At 40.7% G+C, this 15475-nt stretch overlaps 1 long non-coding RNA gene and 1 pseudogene across 1 annotated transcript in view; both read right to left on the bottom strand.

The window, feature by feature from the left end:
* LOC125921366 (uncharacterized) overlaps nt 1-15475 on the bottom strand; it is a 63227-nt gene that overhangs the window by 36728 nt on the left and 11024 nt on the right. The window lies entirely within an intron of this gene.
* Nucleotides 2265-2675, bottom strand: LOC125921363 (60S ribosomal protein L26-like; annotated as a pseudogene).

The following is a 15475-nucleotide window of genomic DNA, read 5'->3' as shown; positions in this document are numbered from 1 at the left end:
TTCATATATTAAAAAAATAAATAAATAAAGTAAAAAAAAAAAAAAAAGAAAGAAAGTTGCTGGGTAAATTTTAAAAGTCCTTATCACAAAAAAAAAGATTTTTGTAACTATGTATGGTGACAGATGGTACATTTATTGTGATTATCATTTCATAGTATATACAAAGATCACATCATTATGTTGTACACCTGAAACTCATACAATGTTACATATCAATTATACTGAAATAAGAAATAAAAACTGGAAAGTAAAATATTAATAAATTTAACTACATAAAAACTTTACATTTCTATGCCACAAAAACACCATAATTAAGTTTAAACAGAAACTGATTATAGAAACTACTTACAACGTTTATAAAAAAAGAGTAATATCCAGAATATACTAAGCATTTCTACAGATAAATAAAAGGAATGACCTAACAGGAAAATGATAAATGAACTGACCATTCACAGAAGTAGAGCAACAAATGAGAAATAGCCATATGAAAATGCACTGAATTTCACTAGTAATCAGGAAAATGCAGATTAAATAACAATGAGAATCCATTTGAGGCCCGTCTGTCTGATTAGCAAAATCCGAAAAGTTTTATAATATTGAATGTTGGAGAGGATGGGGCAAACTCGCCACTCTAGTGAGATTACAGACTGTTGGTGAGGCCATTTTGCAGAACGCACTGACACTTGAGATGAGCTTATCCTTTGATCCAGCAATCCCATTACTCAAGACCCACACCAGAGAAGCACTGGCACGTGTCCACAAGATGGCAGGAATAAAGAGAATCATCAGAGCTCTGTTTGTGGTAGAGAAAACAACAGGCATGATTCCCCTATTGCCTCCCCTAAGAGAAGCAAAAGGGGGAAATAAAGGGGAGGGGAGGGGAAGAGAGGAGAAGAAAAAGGAGGAAGGAGAAAGGGAGGGACGGGTTTTTTTCTTTAATATGAGCTTGACTTAAGACCACAAAGCAATTTTCAGAACATGTATGGTGTGATAGCATATTTGTAAAAGCAAAAACTATGTATTTCTATATATCCGTATATTACATAAATGCATTTTTTAAAGAGCGATAAAGAAGACCTGCCATACATAATGGAATATTATTCAACCATGAGAAAGAAAGAAATCCTACCACGTGCTACAATTGAGAACATTATGCTAAATGAAATAAGCTAGACCAAAAAAGACAAATACTGTGTGATGTCACTTACATGTGGAATCTGAAAAATGGTTGCCAGGGGCTAGGGGGATAGAGTAAATAGGAAACGGTTAGTAAAAGGGTACAAACTTTCAACTATAAGACATAGGATCTGAGCATCAAATGTAAAACATGGTGACTATAGTTGAAAACACTGTATTGTATAACTGAAATTTGCTACCAGAGAACTTAAATGTTGTACCAAAAAAAAATAATAATAATAATTAAAAAAAAAGAGAATAACTCTCACTCTGTGATTCAAAGTTATTTTATGTTGGGTTGATGTACCACCTAAAATCACCTCCCACACCACCAGTGAAACATGTCCTTTAGTAAAGAAATTCTGAGGTAAAATAGATCAAGAGGTGGATGGATGGATAAAGAAATCAATAAACAACTAAACAGCACGTCAAACTGGTAACAGTCATCACCTCTGGGAGATGATCAGGAGTAATTTTAGCTTTATCCGCCGAAATACATACATATATAATGAGAATATCTTCTTCTATAGTTTGTGAAAAATTTTAAGAACTTTTTCAAAAATAATAAAAATGTTTTGGGGACAAAGACAGAGCTCTGTGACATGCTGCCAGAAACATTCCTACAGACTGGCCCATAAACATTTCATATACTGATATCTACCTTAAGCCAGTAATGCCACCATTCCTTTGGTCTTCATACTTTCCCTGGGAAGATTCTGGAATCACAGACTGGTAAAGGAAGACCATCCAGATAGGGAAAAAATATTTTTTTTTTCATTATGTGCCAAGCACTGTCTTAGGAACTTTTCTTTCTTTTTGTTCTTTTTTCATTTTAACAGCCTTTTTTTTTTTTTTAATTTATTTTACTTTGAGAGAGAGAGAAAATACAAATGGGGGAGAAACAGAGAGAGACGGAAGGAGAGGATCCCAAGCAGGCTCCACACTGTCAGCACAGAACCCAACGCAGGGCTCCAACCCATGAACCGTGAGATCATGATCTGAACCAAAGTCAGAACCTTAACCGACTGAGCCATCCAGGAACTCCCAAACAGCCTTTATTTAAAGCTGTGTATGAGATTACTTTATTCCTACATCTTCTCAATATAATCTTCTTCTTTATATTTGCCCTTTTCCTCTCCTTCAAGGATCCTTTTGTGGTCTCTGTCCAGTTTTAGTCTAGTGACAGCCACCTTCCTAGGGCGAAGGCCCACGTGGACAGTTGTGCCATGCGCCTTCTCTCACTGTACTCAGTCAATGTAGATGATGTACTTCTTCCTGTAAACCCGGACTACTTTGCCAATTTGCTGACCTTTGTAGTGTCCTTGCACAACCTGTACTTTATCATCCTTTCACATGGGCACGGATCGAATGTTGCACTTCTGTCTCAGCTCTTTGGAAAGAGGGGAAGACATAATCTTCCCGCAAATGTGGGAAGGTGCATTGAAATGCCTTTTACAGTTCTTGCTCCGGTCAGAAGTCACAAAGGGATTGAACTTCATTTTGGCCCGTGGCACTTCAGTGATGGCAGCAGAAGTTACTGACTCTAACCCTCACAACAGGTCTAGGTAGGCATTATTAAGAGATAGGCATTATTTTCCACATTTTGCACAAGAGAAAATAAAATCCAGAAAAGTGAAGCAACTTGTCTAAAATCACAGTTGACCCATCAGGAGTTATACAAATCCAGCCCTTTGGTTTCCAAAACCTATCCCACTCCTCCTATAATAGGCCACTCCCTGTTCCACCACTGAGAATGGGATCCTTAGTTAAACTGCCCCCAGCCGGGGCACCTGAGTGGCTCAGTGGGTTAGGTGTCTGACTGTTGATTTCAGCACAGGTCATGATCTTGTGGTTCGTGGGTTTGAGCCCCACATCAAGTCCCACATTGAGCCCTGCACCGGGCTCTGTGCTGGCAGTGTGGAAATTAAAATATATATATATATATTTTTTTTAATTTAAAAAACAAAACAAACAAAACAGCCCCCAGCCCAATGAACTGGGTAGAGAGAATCAAATGTGGCAGTGTGGACATGAGGACGTGCCTTCCAGATGCCCCTTCACAGAAGGACCTACTGCCCAGCTGCTGAGAATGCCTCAAGCTGCCAGCCCCTTCAGGGATTGCCACAGCTCCTGCAGAGGATTGAGGAGGAGGAGATTAAGTCTGGGCTGTTGTCACCAGTTTGCATCCCCAGGAACAGAGTCCGAGATGGTGTTGAGAGGGCAGGATGTACATTAGGAAGCCTCTTTGGGATCAACAGCTATGGAAGGGATCAGGCAGAAGAAGAAGAAGTCAAGAAGGCCCAATAAATAACCTTGGCCAACCCCATGAGGAGCTCTGGACCTAAGATGGCCCATCAGAGTTGTCCCATGTGGAGCTAACATGGCCCAGCCTTCAGGTCTCCCCTCCACACATCATTGCATGTGGGCCACCAGAGAAGGGCATGACCTTGAGCTGAAGCAAAAACACACGAGGGGGATGACAACTGAAGGCTACCTGCTGACAGCAGCTGGGGCAACAAGTCCTTTCTTGAAGGGAGATCTGGCACCTCAACATGTACATCACAGACTGAAAGACAGGTTTTGACTGAAAGTCAAATCGCAGTCCTACCCCTCCCTGACCATTGCAGGACAAGAATGGTCTACCCTCTGGAGAAATGTCTCAGGGAAGCCCCAGACTCTGGAACATCAGGAATAGTGGGAAGTTAAGGTGAGGTGCTGAATTAAAAGTGGTGAATTTAGTGAAATTCTGCCTCCTGAATGGTGAGAGCTCTGCCTCCCTCCCTTTCCCAGCCAAGCTCCCAGAACTTCTATAACCATGGTGGGGAAACCCCCAAGCACAGGATAGGCAGATCCTTCTCTGGAGAAACTGCACAGCCCCAGAGAAAAGACATACAGACACTAAAATCTCAGGATCTCCCAGTGAAAAAGCCAGTTCACCACTCGGCCACCCTAGGATAGAGGCCAGCAGTGAGAGAGCCTGCCCCCCCCCCCCCACACACACACACGTCTGTCAGTTTTCTGTGCCTCACTCTTCATTCTAACAGACCCATGTCTCAGCAATACCTGACATTTAAAGGAAGCCTTGAACAGAAAACAGAGAGCAAAGCAAATAAATAGGAAAAGGAACTGGAAGAAATTGAGCTACGCAGGACGTTAAAAAAAGCAACTTGTAGGGAAAAAAAACCACTTAAAATGAATACACACAGAGTCCTAGGAGACACTGTCACATCCACGAACCAAATGCAGGCTGCTATTTTTAAAAAGCATCAAGAACAAGAGAGAGAAAGAGCCCCTGGAAGCTAAACCTGTGATAGACACAATTGAAAATTCAATAGGAAGTTTAGAAAAGTCAACAAAAGAGATCCCCCAGATGATAAATAAAAGAACATAAAATAAGAGGAAAGAAAAGAGTAAGATAATTAGAAGTTCAATCTGCGAGATTCACTATTCAAATATGGGGAGGTCCAGAAATGAAGATGGGGGGGAGGAGGCGATGGGAAAAAGAACTTTAAAAAATAAAAAAAAGAAAACTTCCAGAACTGGAGCATGTGACTCTCTGGATAGAAATCAGCCATTTATAACCCACCACAATTAAATTGAAGACACACTCTACAATACATCATTGTGGAATTTCAGAACACCAGGAATAGAGAAGAGATTTTAAAAGCTCCCGGAGAGAAATGGAGGAAAATAACCGAGGCAGAAGAAGGCACAGAATCCAGGAAACTGAACCCAATAGAGAAGAGAGGACAGAAAACTTCTAAGAGGAGAAGTCCCAGGAGGACAGCAGGCCCAGGAGCACAGAGTCCAGACTTGAGCAGAAAGGTGAACTCCAGGAGGGAGATATGGGAAGGCAGGAGGTTGGGATTGGTAAATTATCTGCCAGATGGTGTGGGATAAATTAGCAAGAGGTACGAAGAAAACTAAGCAAAATAAACAGATGAGATTAACAACTCTGGAAAAAGTAAAATGAAAGGAAGTGTAACCTGGGAATGCAAGCTGGTGCAGCCACTCTGGAAAACAGTATGGAGGTTCCTCAAAAAACTAACAATAGAAGCACCCTACAACCCAGCAATTGCACTACTAGGCATTTATCCAAGGGATCCTGTTTCGAAGGGACACATGCACCCCCATGTTTATAGCAACTATCAACAATAGCCAAAGTATGGAAAGAGCCCAAATTTCGGTCGATGGATGAATGGATAAAGATGTGGTATATATATACAATGGAGTATTACTTGGCAATCAAAAAGAATGAAATCTTGCCATTTGCAACTACGTGGATGGAACTGGAGGGTATTATGCTAAGTGAAATTAGTCAGTCAGAGAAAGACAAAAATCATATGACTTCGCTCATATGAGGACTTTAAGAGACAAAACAGATGAACATAAGGGAAGGGAAACAAAAATAATATAAAAACAGGGAGGGGGACAAAACAGAAGAGACTCATAAATATGGAGAACAAACTGACGGTTACAGGGGGGGTTGTGGGAGGGGGATGAGCTAAATGGGTAAGGGGCACGAAGGAATCTACTCCTGAAATCATTGTTGCACTATATGCTAACTAATTTGGATGTGAATTTAAAAAAATAAAGCAAGTCAATTTAAAAAAAAGAAAGAAACGCACATAATCTATATAAGGAGTATTAAAATACTTTCCTAGCAATATAAACAATAACTTCAATGCAATAGGAACAAAAACTGTCTCTCTATAGTGGAGCACTAGATTTTGTAAAATAATTACAAAATTCATAAAATGCTATTTGGGATCGTGATTTAAAAAATGAAATAAAGAAAGGAACTGTAACCTTAGTTACAGTTCAGCACTAAACAATATGTACATGTAGGGGACACCTGGGTGGTTCAGTCGGTTATGCATCCGGCTTCAGCTCAGGTCATGATCTCAAGGTTCAGGAGTTTGAGCCCCGCCTCAGGCTCTGTGCTGAGCGCTCAGACCCTGGAACCTGCTTCAGATTCTGAGTCTCCTTCTCTCTCTGACCCTCCCCTACTTGTGTTCTGTCTCTCTCAAAAATAAATATTTAAAAAAAATTATTGACATGTAGATGTAAACAATATTTACATACATGATGAAATGGGGCAAATGCAATAAAACACACTGGGTGATGTACGTCTGATCCTGAGTCCCTGTCTTCCTTAATCTCTGCCAACCTCTAGTTATCATATTTGTCTGGGATTTGTAGGACTTCATGAGTAGCTGATTGGGTGGTTGTTAGGTGGCTTAGTTTGTGTAAATATCATGTGTTGGTCTTCTCCATGTTCTTTTGGGGTTTTGTTGTTTACACACCTCTTTTTTTATATTGAGAAAAACAGCCAAAGCATCTTTGACAAAAGTTTCTGTGCCAGGCAAAAGAAACTGGAGCATAGCTCAATGACCTCTCTTCTTAAAGTGTGGGAGTCTTACCCAATCCTTTCTTCTGTGTTCTCCTTCCCCTATTTCCCATTTTGGGCCAGATCTCCTGCCCTAAAAACTTGACTCTCACCCTATCCCCACTTTTTTCTCCCCCCCCAAAAAAAAGCCCACACACATACAATTTAGTTTGTGGGGTATCTCCACGACTCATAAATGACTTATGCAAAAATCCTGAAGAAGCTAAGAACATTTCATCCCTGGTTCCCAATCTCCTGTGTCAAGACTATTCTTTGATGTGATTCATACTAACACACTTGTATTTGGATGGCTCAAACCTACCTTAATTTCTAAACCTAGAGTAGAGAGAAGTAGAAGCAAGAAAGGGGACTTCCATGTAGAGAGCAGGGACAAACCAAGAAAGGAAGATGAATGTATATCCAAGTCAATTAGGGATTTTATACAGGTGCAAGAAACTTATGTCAAAGTGGCCACAAGACTGTTTAATAGGAGATAGATAAATGTAGCTCCATGCATGTTTACCACTAGAAACCAAAGCTTTGGGTGAAATCTTGAATTTACTGGGGAGAAAAAAGCGTGTACCTCTCTGCTCTTTCCCTAATCCCTTCCCCTCATTTCTGAACTGCGGGAGACTGAGCCCTCTTGGGCTTTAGAGACCCCATCACTGGGGCATGTTTATTTGATGGTTGGTATTGCTATGCCAGGTACTTCCTTTCCTATTTGCTAACATTTTGTAACACACATGCTAACCTTTTCCCTTCTCTTATCCTGGGAAAATACAATGAATATATAAAAATTTACTGATACTGAAACAAAATTCCACTCACTGTAGCAACAAAAAATTATAAAATGCCTAAGAACATACTTGAAAAGAAACGTACAAAACTTACACATGAATAAAACTATAAAAATTTTCTCCAGATGATAAAATGTGATCTGAATAAAGGGAGAGACATTCCATGCCCCTGGGTATGAAGATTCATTATTGTAAAACTCATTATGTCCTTCCTACCTCAACCCATAAATTCTCAATGCAAATGCTCCAAAATCCCAATATGATTCCTTGGTGAAATTTGACAAACTGATTATGAATACCCTCTGAATGAGAAAATATTCAAGAACAGTCAAGCAATGCTTTAAAAATAAGAGCAATACAGGGACTTAATCCATCAAATATCAAAAGATCTTTAAGGTGTCACTAGTGTAATAATAGAGAGATGAAAGAGAATAGGAAATTATAAGAGACTCATTATGGGTCAGAATACATTTAGATAAATATAATATTTAAAACCAGTAGGAAAAAGAAGGATTATTTAAGAAGTGTTTTAGGGACAACTGGAAACTAAATTAGAAAACATTTAAGTTGGATCTCTACCTGACACAAATACTTATTTAAGATCGAGTGATAAGCACAAAAAGAAATATTTTCTGTTGTGGCAGAGCTAACGGGTAAGAAAACAGGTATTAAATCAAAGAACCATGCATATAAATAAAAGTCACTATCATTGTAAGGGCTACAAAAAAGGTGCTACTTTCTGGGGCACCTGGGCATCTCAGTCAGTTGAGTGTCTCTTGATTTCAGCTCAGCTCATGATCCCAGGGTCATTGGATACAGCCCCACATCGGGCTCTACACTCAGCAGGAAGCCTGCTTGAAATTTTTTTTCTCTCTCTCTGTCCCTTTTCCCCACTCATGCTCTCTCTCTCTCTAAAATAAAATTTAAAAAAAAATTTTTTAAATGCTACTTTCTGTTATGAAAACTCAGAAGAGAAGTAATTAGTTTAGGAAAGTCAGGATAGGCTTCCCTGAAAGGAACTGACTGAACTTAGTCCTGAGATCTGAAGAAAAAACTAAGGATTCGCTCAGCAAAAAGCTGGAAGGCAACATACCTAGCAAAGGGCACAGCTGTACAAAGGCTTGTGGAGAAGAATGTATAGAGCATTCAAAGAAGCAGGGGTGGGCTATGAGGACTAGAATTTAGAAAAGAGAAGGGAGCATGAGGCCGGATCCTGCAGGGCCTGGGAGGTCACATTAGAGGTGCTGTCCTAAGAGCAATGGAATACCTTGAGAGTTTTAGCCAGAGGAGTGACAAGAGGAGATTTGGGTTTTGAAAAGATCACGTCTGGCTGCAAAGCAGACATATGGATTGTCTGAGAGGCTGTACTGGGTCAGGCGATAAACAAAATGTAGGCGACAGCAGTAGTCCATACAAAAGATATGAATTGTTTGGACTAGAGTGGTAGCAACAAAAATAGAAAGAGGTGTGCTGATTACCTATTTAAAAGGCAAAATGTACATGATTGATGGTGGATTGGATACTGAGGATGGGAGAAAAGGAGGCGTCAAGGGTAGGTAGATGGTAGGGCACCTGGGTGGCACAAGAAAGCGTCCAACTTTAGCTCAGGTCCTGATCTCACAGTTTGCAAGTTCAAGCCTCGAGGCTGTCAGCGCAGAACCTGCTTTGGGTCCTCTGTCCCCCTCTCTCGCTGCCCCTCCTCGCTGCCCCTCCCCCGCTCGCCCACAGGCTCGCTCTTGCTCTCCCGCTCGCTCGCTCTCTCTCTCAAAAATAAACAGTTAAAAAAAAAAAAAAAGAACGGGTGGATGGTTATGCCATTCACAGAAGATAAAGAGCACAGGACCAGTTAGTTTGGTGCTGGAGAAATCACAAATTCAGGTCTGAACGAACATACAGAGTTCGAGGTATCTTGAGATATGCAACTGCAGCTTCCAAGTAGGCAGTGTAGATAGAACCTTAGGGAAAATATTCACATGTCACTTCTACAGAACATGAAGTAGAACCATATTAGCTGCTACTAAAAAACAAACCCCACGGCTTTACTGACTCACCACAACTGAAGTTCATTTCTCATTCACGGAGCAGTCGAAAGCAGGTTGTGAGAAGCTCCCGTTCATATGCAATGCAGGCACACAGGTTTCTCCCTACTTGTGGCCTGCTCCTCCCCTCAGGCATCCTAGGCCTCTGCATTCAGGCAGAAGGGGAAACAGAGTGGGGAACACACACCTCAACAACCTTAACCAGGCAGTGACACATACCATGAATTACACATCACATCTCACTATGTTTCACTGGTAAGAATAGAGCCCCCACTGAGCACCTACTTCCTAGAGTAGTGCTGCCAGATAAAAAAGGATGCATAGCTAAAGTTGAATTTTGGGAAGAAAAAAAAAAGAATCATTTTTTAGTATAAGTATGTCCCAAATATTATACTTGAAAGTCAAACGTAACTAGGTGTCTTGTTTTTCACAATTGCTTGCTTGCTTCCTTGCTAAACCTAGCAACCCTATCCCAGGGGTACTATCTAACCCTATCTATGCAGAGGTCACACATTTTGATGTACAGTTAGTCATTTATGCCATAGGATACAAACGACTTAGAGCAGACTTCCCCCATATTTCCTGTGCAGGACACGGGTTGTTTATAGCAACATGTTCTCGAGTTTGAAAGACCAGGGAAGAAGAGCCTTAGAAATAAAGGATGAATGAGGAGCACTCTTAGCAAACCTTAAAGTCAAAAAATACAAATCAATGTAATTTATTCATTTAGCCATTGGGCATTTATTGAGCACTTACTAGTTCTAAGTGCCATGCTCGGGGCTAAAGATGCTGAGATATTGCAACCCATGCTCTAAGAAGCTCATAGCCTTGGGAGTGGGGGCAGATGGAAAAATAAACAGCAGGTGAATATGTAGCACCTAAGTCAAACTGATAGGAATCCAGAAGGTTTCCCAAGAGAGATGGTGGCTGAACTGAGCCTTAGAACTGAGCCAAGTAGGAATCCACCAAGTGAAGGTGCACAGATTGTTACATCCATTCACGGAGTAGTAAGGTACAGGACATACCTTCACACTGTAAACAACTAGAAAACTGGACAAAATATATGAAACAGTTGACATCAGGCAGAGAAGGCCTGTAATCTCTGAGAGAAAGGAAATAAGTAAGGTGAACCCTTCCTACAATTGACCTGGTTTTCTGCCTAGAGGTAATTTCTGGATTTTGGTACAGGGAAGGGAACCCAGACAGAACCTGGCAGACTCACTTGAGTTAAGGATACAAAGCCAGGCCCTTTGGGAGGCTAAAATAGCTGGAATTCATATGCAGAAAAAGTTTTCAAGAAATCTGCACGGGGTCTCCTCAAGTCTTCAACTGAATACTAATCTGTAAAGACTTTGATAAAGCTCCACAAAGCCAAAAACAGGACAACTGCTAGCAGCTGAACAATTCCCAGAGCCTAGGAGATGTTTAGGTCCCCCCAGCCAGAGTGGAGACAACTCATTAAATAGAGGAAATTCAAAGCAATTCCAGAATTGTCATGCCTTAGTAGCAGAGTGAAGGGTACTCCAGACCAGTCCTAACAAAACTTAAAAACAAGCATAGAAAGGATCAACTGATCTGCAAGTAAGTTGATTGCCTACCAAAATAAACATCAACATTCTATTTAGACAAAAAAAAAACTAAACACCCAACAAAATAACATTTATAAGGTCAACATCTAAAAAATTACTAGACATGGAAAGAAGCAGGAAAATATGATCCACATCCAGGAGAAAGATTAGTCAAAAGAAACAGACTCAGAAATAACAAGGATAATGGGATTACCAAGTGAAGGTACGCGGGAAGGGGATGGAATCCAAACCAAGAGAGTGGGTGGAATACACAGGGCTTCTGGAAAACTCACCTGGAGACTGTCCAGTTCCTTTTGGTTGCACTGGTGAGAACAGGGTATTTGTGACAGACACCCACTATCATCAGAAGCAAATGTAGAGGTAGGCTCCATCTGGAGAAATCTAGAAGACCCAGGTCGGTCTTGCCTACTGTCAAAAGAATGGCTGCCTTCCGTCCCCACTAAGGCACTTCAAGTTCCCTGGGACAAGTTGGAATCTGAGCGTCTCTATTCTAGTCAAAGCTTTCTCACTCATTTCTAAGATGAACTTGGATTAAATACAGGCATTTCTAAGGAAAGGAAAGGGAGTTCAGCCTTAAGGAGCACTTACTGTATGCCAGATACTATACTAGGCACTCTGACATACGTTGTTTCACTTAATCCTCATACTAGCCTGAGAGATACTTACCTCCTTAGAAATGGAAACACTTAGGTCCAGAAATTAAGGAGTTTGTCTGTGGTCAATCGTGTACAGACAGTTTGAACTGCAATCTGCAAAAATTCAATGAATCAAACTTTGATGAATGCTTTTGAAGTCCTCTTGCATAATGCAGCCTTTGTAGTCAAGCACAACCAGAGTCCAAATTCCAGTTCAGCTACTTGCTAGCTGACAGCCTTTGGAAAGTTCCCCAGCTCTTGAAGACTTAGATTCTACATATGTTCAGGGGGAAGAGTAAATCCCTCTTTTTATGATCATAGGGAAGATCAACTGAGAAGATTAAGAATGTAAACTGGGGCTCCTGGGTGGCTCAGTCGGTTAAGCGTCCGACTTCAGCTCAGGTCACCATCTCACGGTCCGTGAGTTCGAGCCCCACGTCGGGCTCTGGGCTGATGGCTCAGAGCCTGGAGCCTGCTTCCGGTTCTGTGTCTCCCTCTCTCTCTGCCCCTCCCCCGTGCATGCTCTGTCTCTCTCTGTCTCAAAATAAATAAACGTTAAAAAAAAAAAAAAATTAAAAAAAAAAAAGAATGTAAAGAACTCAAAATAGGGGTAGGAGCATAGGAGGTATTCAACAAGGCACACTCTCACACTCTGTCCTCCTCCTTCTTTGTTAATTAAATATCTGATCTGAGCTTACATCATGTTGGGAGTGGGGAACCAAAGTTACAACAAAATCAAATAGAACCTTTCAGCAAATGTGTCAGTGGTTCCGAAAGTGAGGTCCCTGGACCAAGCAAATCAACACCAGCTGAAATTTGTTAGAAATTTACATTTTCTGACTCCACTCCAGACCTACTGAATGAGGAACTCTGAGTAGGGCCCCGCTGTCTCTATTTTAAGGAGCCCTCAGGTGATTTTGATGCACACCAAAGTTTCAGAACCATGTATATAATAGTTCTGCCATCACATTAATTTCACTCAAATATTACAGAGACCATGGGTAGATCATAATAACAATCTCACAATGGCTATCCTTTGGTTTTATGCATTATTTTCAGGTTACTGTAATGTACTCTGCTGATTAAACCTCGCTATGCGAAAGAGTAAACCAAGTGAAATGATGTTGCATTAAACACCTTACAAAAAGAGATTCTCTAAGCTATTGATTTGATACAAAAAGATAAATGTCAAGAAGTTCTTCTTGAGAAAATTCACTTAAGTGGCCAACTAGAGGAAGTGAAGACTAAATTGGGAGCATCTTCCCTAATCCCAGGAAGAGGTAAGCATAGATGGCACTTCAGAAATCCAACCAATTTCACAATTTCCTTTTAATTTAACTCTTCCTGCCCCAATCCCTTTCATTAAATCTGGGTTCCTAACTCATCTACTCTTTTCCCAGCTTGAAAATCTGGAAAACAGTGAAGTGACTTCGATCCAGAAATCACGCACTTGTCATTAGGTGCAAAAATTTATGTGCTTGAAGACCTCAAAACACTGAAAGCTTTAAAACAAGAAAGGGATGTGGGCTGGGCAGCTGAAACCAATCATGCAGGAGCTATGGCATCTAAAGTAAATGGTACATCTGAATACTTAGAATGATTCTCAATTATATTAAAGTAGTTTTCATTTTTTCCAATGGCTATGCTACTCCTCCACATCTCTCTCCCAAGGCTCTACTCTTCCATGCTTGCTTGCAGATGATTTCAATTGTTTTCTATTTTCTTAATCTTCTCTATTATCTCTGTTTTTTCTTCCTCATTTCACGATTTTTTTTTTCCTTGCAAGGCACTCAACGCAGCGTCTGATGCTTCTACAAACGCAGGGATTTTTCTTCCTGTCCTTGAAGCGACAGCTTGTCTTCCCTCTGAAGTGTCTTTGTCGGAATGCCTGATAAACTGTTTATTTTTCCTAACAGCTTTCCTTTTTTGCCTGAAAAACAAACATTAACCAAAAAAGTCCTTGTTTCACTCAAGTGATACTTTTTACGCAATCCCTGGTGCTAGAGCGCCGCCTGCTGAGAAAATGAGGATTAGCAGGTCACACAGCCTTTGGTTCAGCAAAGGATAAAATTATTGGATTGGAGAGGCCATTTTCTCATCCGATGTACAGATTCTTCAGGAACAACAAGTGTCATATTCTTGAGAGTCCCTCTTCTCAATACCCTGCAGAAGTCCCTATACTTATCCCTAACAAAACTACACCACAGTAAAATAAAATCCACCATCTACCAAATACTTAACAAAATGCCCCGTGTAGAATAGAACTGACAACCAGTGAAGTGAAGCAGGACCTTTCTCTGAACCAAAGATATAGAACCTGTGACCTCATATGGCAGGCTATTTCCCCCATTACAGCGAGCCCAAATACTTCCAATGGACTTTCTTATAATAAACCGAAGTCAGCTTTCTATAATCCTCATAGCTTTTATCTGCAATTCCCAATTCTACTTCTGAGACACCACAAGATTTAATTACTTTTCCACACGTGAGCCCTTTAAATATTGGAAATATCCTACCATATCTACCTAAACATTCAAACTGCTGCTTGCTTTCCATTAAATATAACCCAGGAAAATGTGATCGTGCGTGCAACTTGTTATGGACTAAATGCGTCACTCAAAATTCTATGTTGAAGCTGCGCCCCCCAAGATGATGATATTTGGGGGTGGGGGGCCTTTGGGAGGTAATTAGGTTTAGATGAGGTCATAAGGGTGGAGTCCTCATGATGGGATCAGTGCCCTTTTAAGAAGAGGTAAGAGAGCTTTCTCTCCCCTCCCCGCCGCCTTTCTCTCAATCTTCCCCCTCTCCAGCAAGAAGGCAGAGTCTGCAAGCCATGAAGAGAGCCTTCACCAAAAACCCAACACTGCTGCACCCTGACCTCAGACTTACTGCCTCTAGACTGCAAGAAATAAATTTCTGTTGCCTAAGCAACTCAGTCTACAGTACTTTGTTCTAAAGTGATCCTACTCTACACAGCACTATTATGTCTTGCAACCGTCCATAGTATATTCTATACCCTACAGGTTTTATTTCCTGGTAGTTACACTTTCAAGCGAGCTAACTGGATGTCCCTATTCTATAGTTGAGACACTGAGGCAAAATTTTATACATATATATATATATATATATATACACACACACACACATATACACACATATACATATATACACATATACGCCACAGCAAGTTTTTGCCACAATAGTTTTTAGAAAAAACTCCTCACCAACTGCTGATTTGCCATCTACACTGAACTCAAAATTCTCATTTTCAGGGCTTCTCTGTTACTCGGACACATTCATAATACCCAGTTTCTCAGAAACTTACATTTTCAACAGTAGCCTGGGAAATTTTCCCGCTAGTTGGCCCATTTGTGAAAAACACAAACCCCATGTGGTAGATTGAAAAAATGACCATAAATTCTTTTTCTCCTTGTACCTATGCCCTAGCAATGTCATGCTGTAGTTTCTTCCATCAAGTAGTCTTTTTCTCCACTTGTGGGCTGGCGTTGAGATTTTCTCTTACGGAAATGATACTGTACAAGGTCAGAACCCATGCCTCAGGAGGCTTTGTGTGTTCTTGATTTCACTCTTGGAACCCTGAGTTGCCATGTGAATAAGTCCAAAATATCATGCTAAAGGAAAAGGACAAGTGAGCACCTGGAGATAGGTCTCGTTCATCTGAGCCATCCAAGCTGAATCCATTACAGGCATAACTCAAAGATATTGCAGGTTTGGTTCCAGACCACCTCAATAAAGTGAATAGCACAATAAAGCAAATTAAATAGGTTTTTTTAGTGTCTCAGTGCGTATAAAAGTTACATTTACCCTACACTATAGTCTAATAAAGTCT

Source organism: Panthera uncia, chromosome C2 (assembly GCF_023721935.1).
Source record: "Panthera uncia isolate 11264 chromosome C2, Puncia_PCG_1.0, whole genome shotgun sequence".
NCBI classification, from domain to species: domain Eukaryota; kingdom Metazoa; phylum Chordata; class Mammalia; order Carnivora; family Felidae; genus Panthera; species Panthera uncia.
This window is presented reverse-complemented; position numbering and strand designations above follow the sequence as displayed.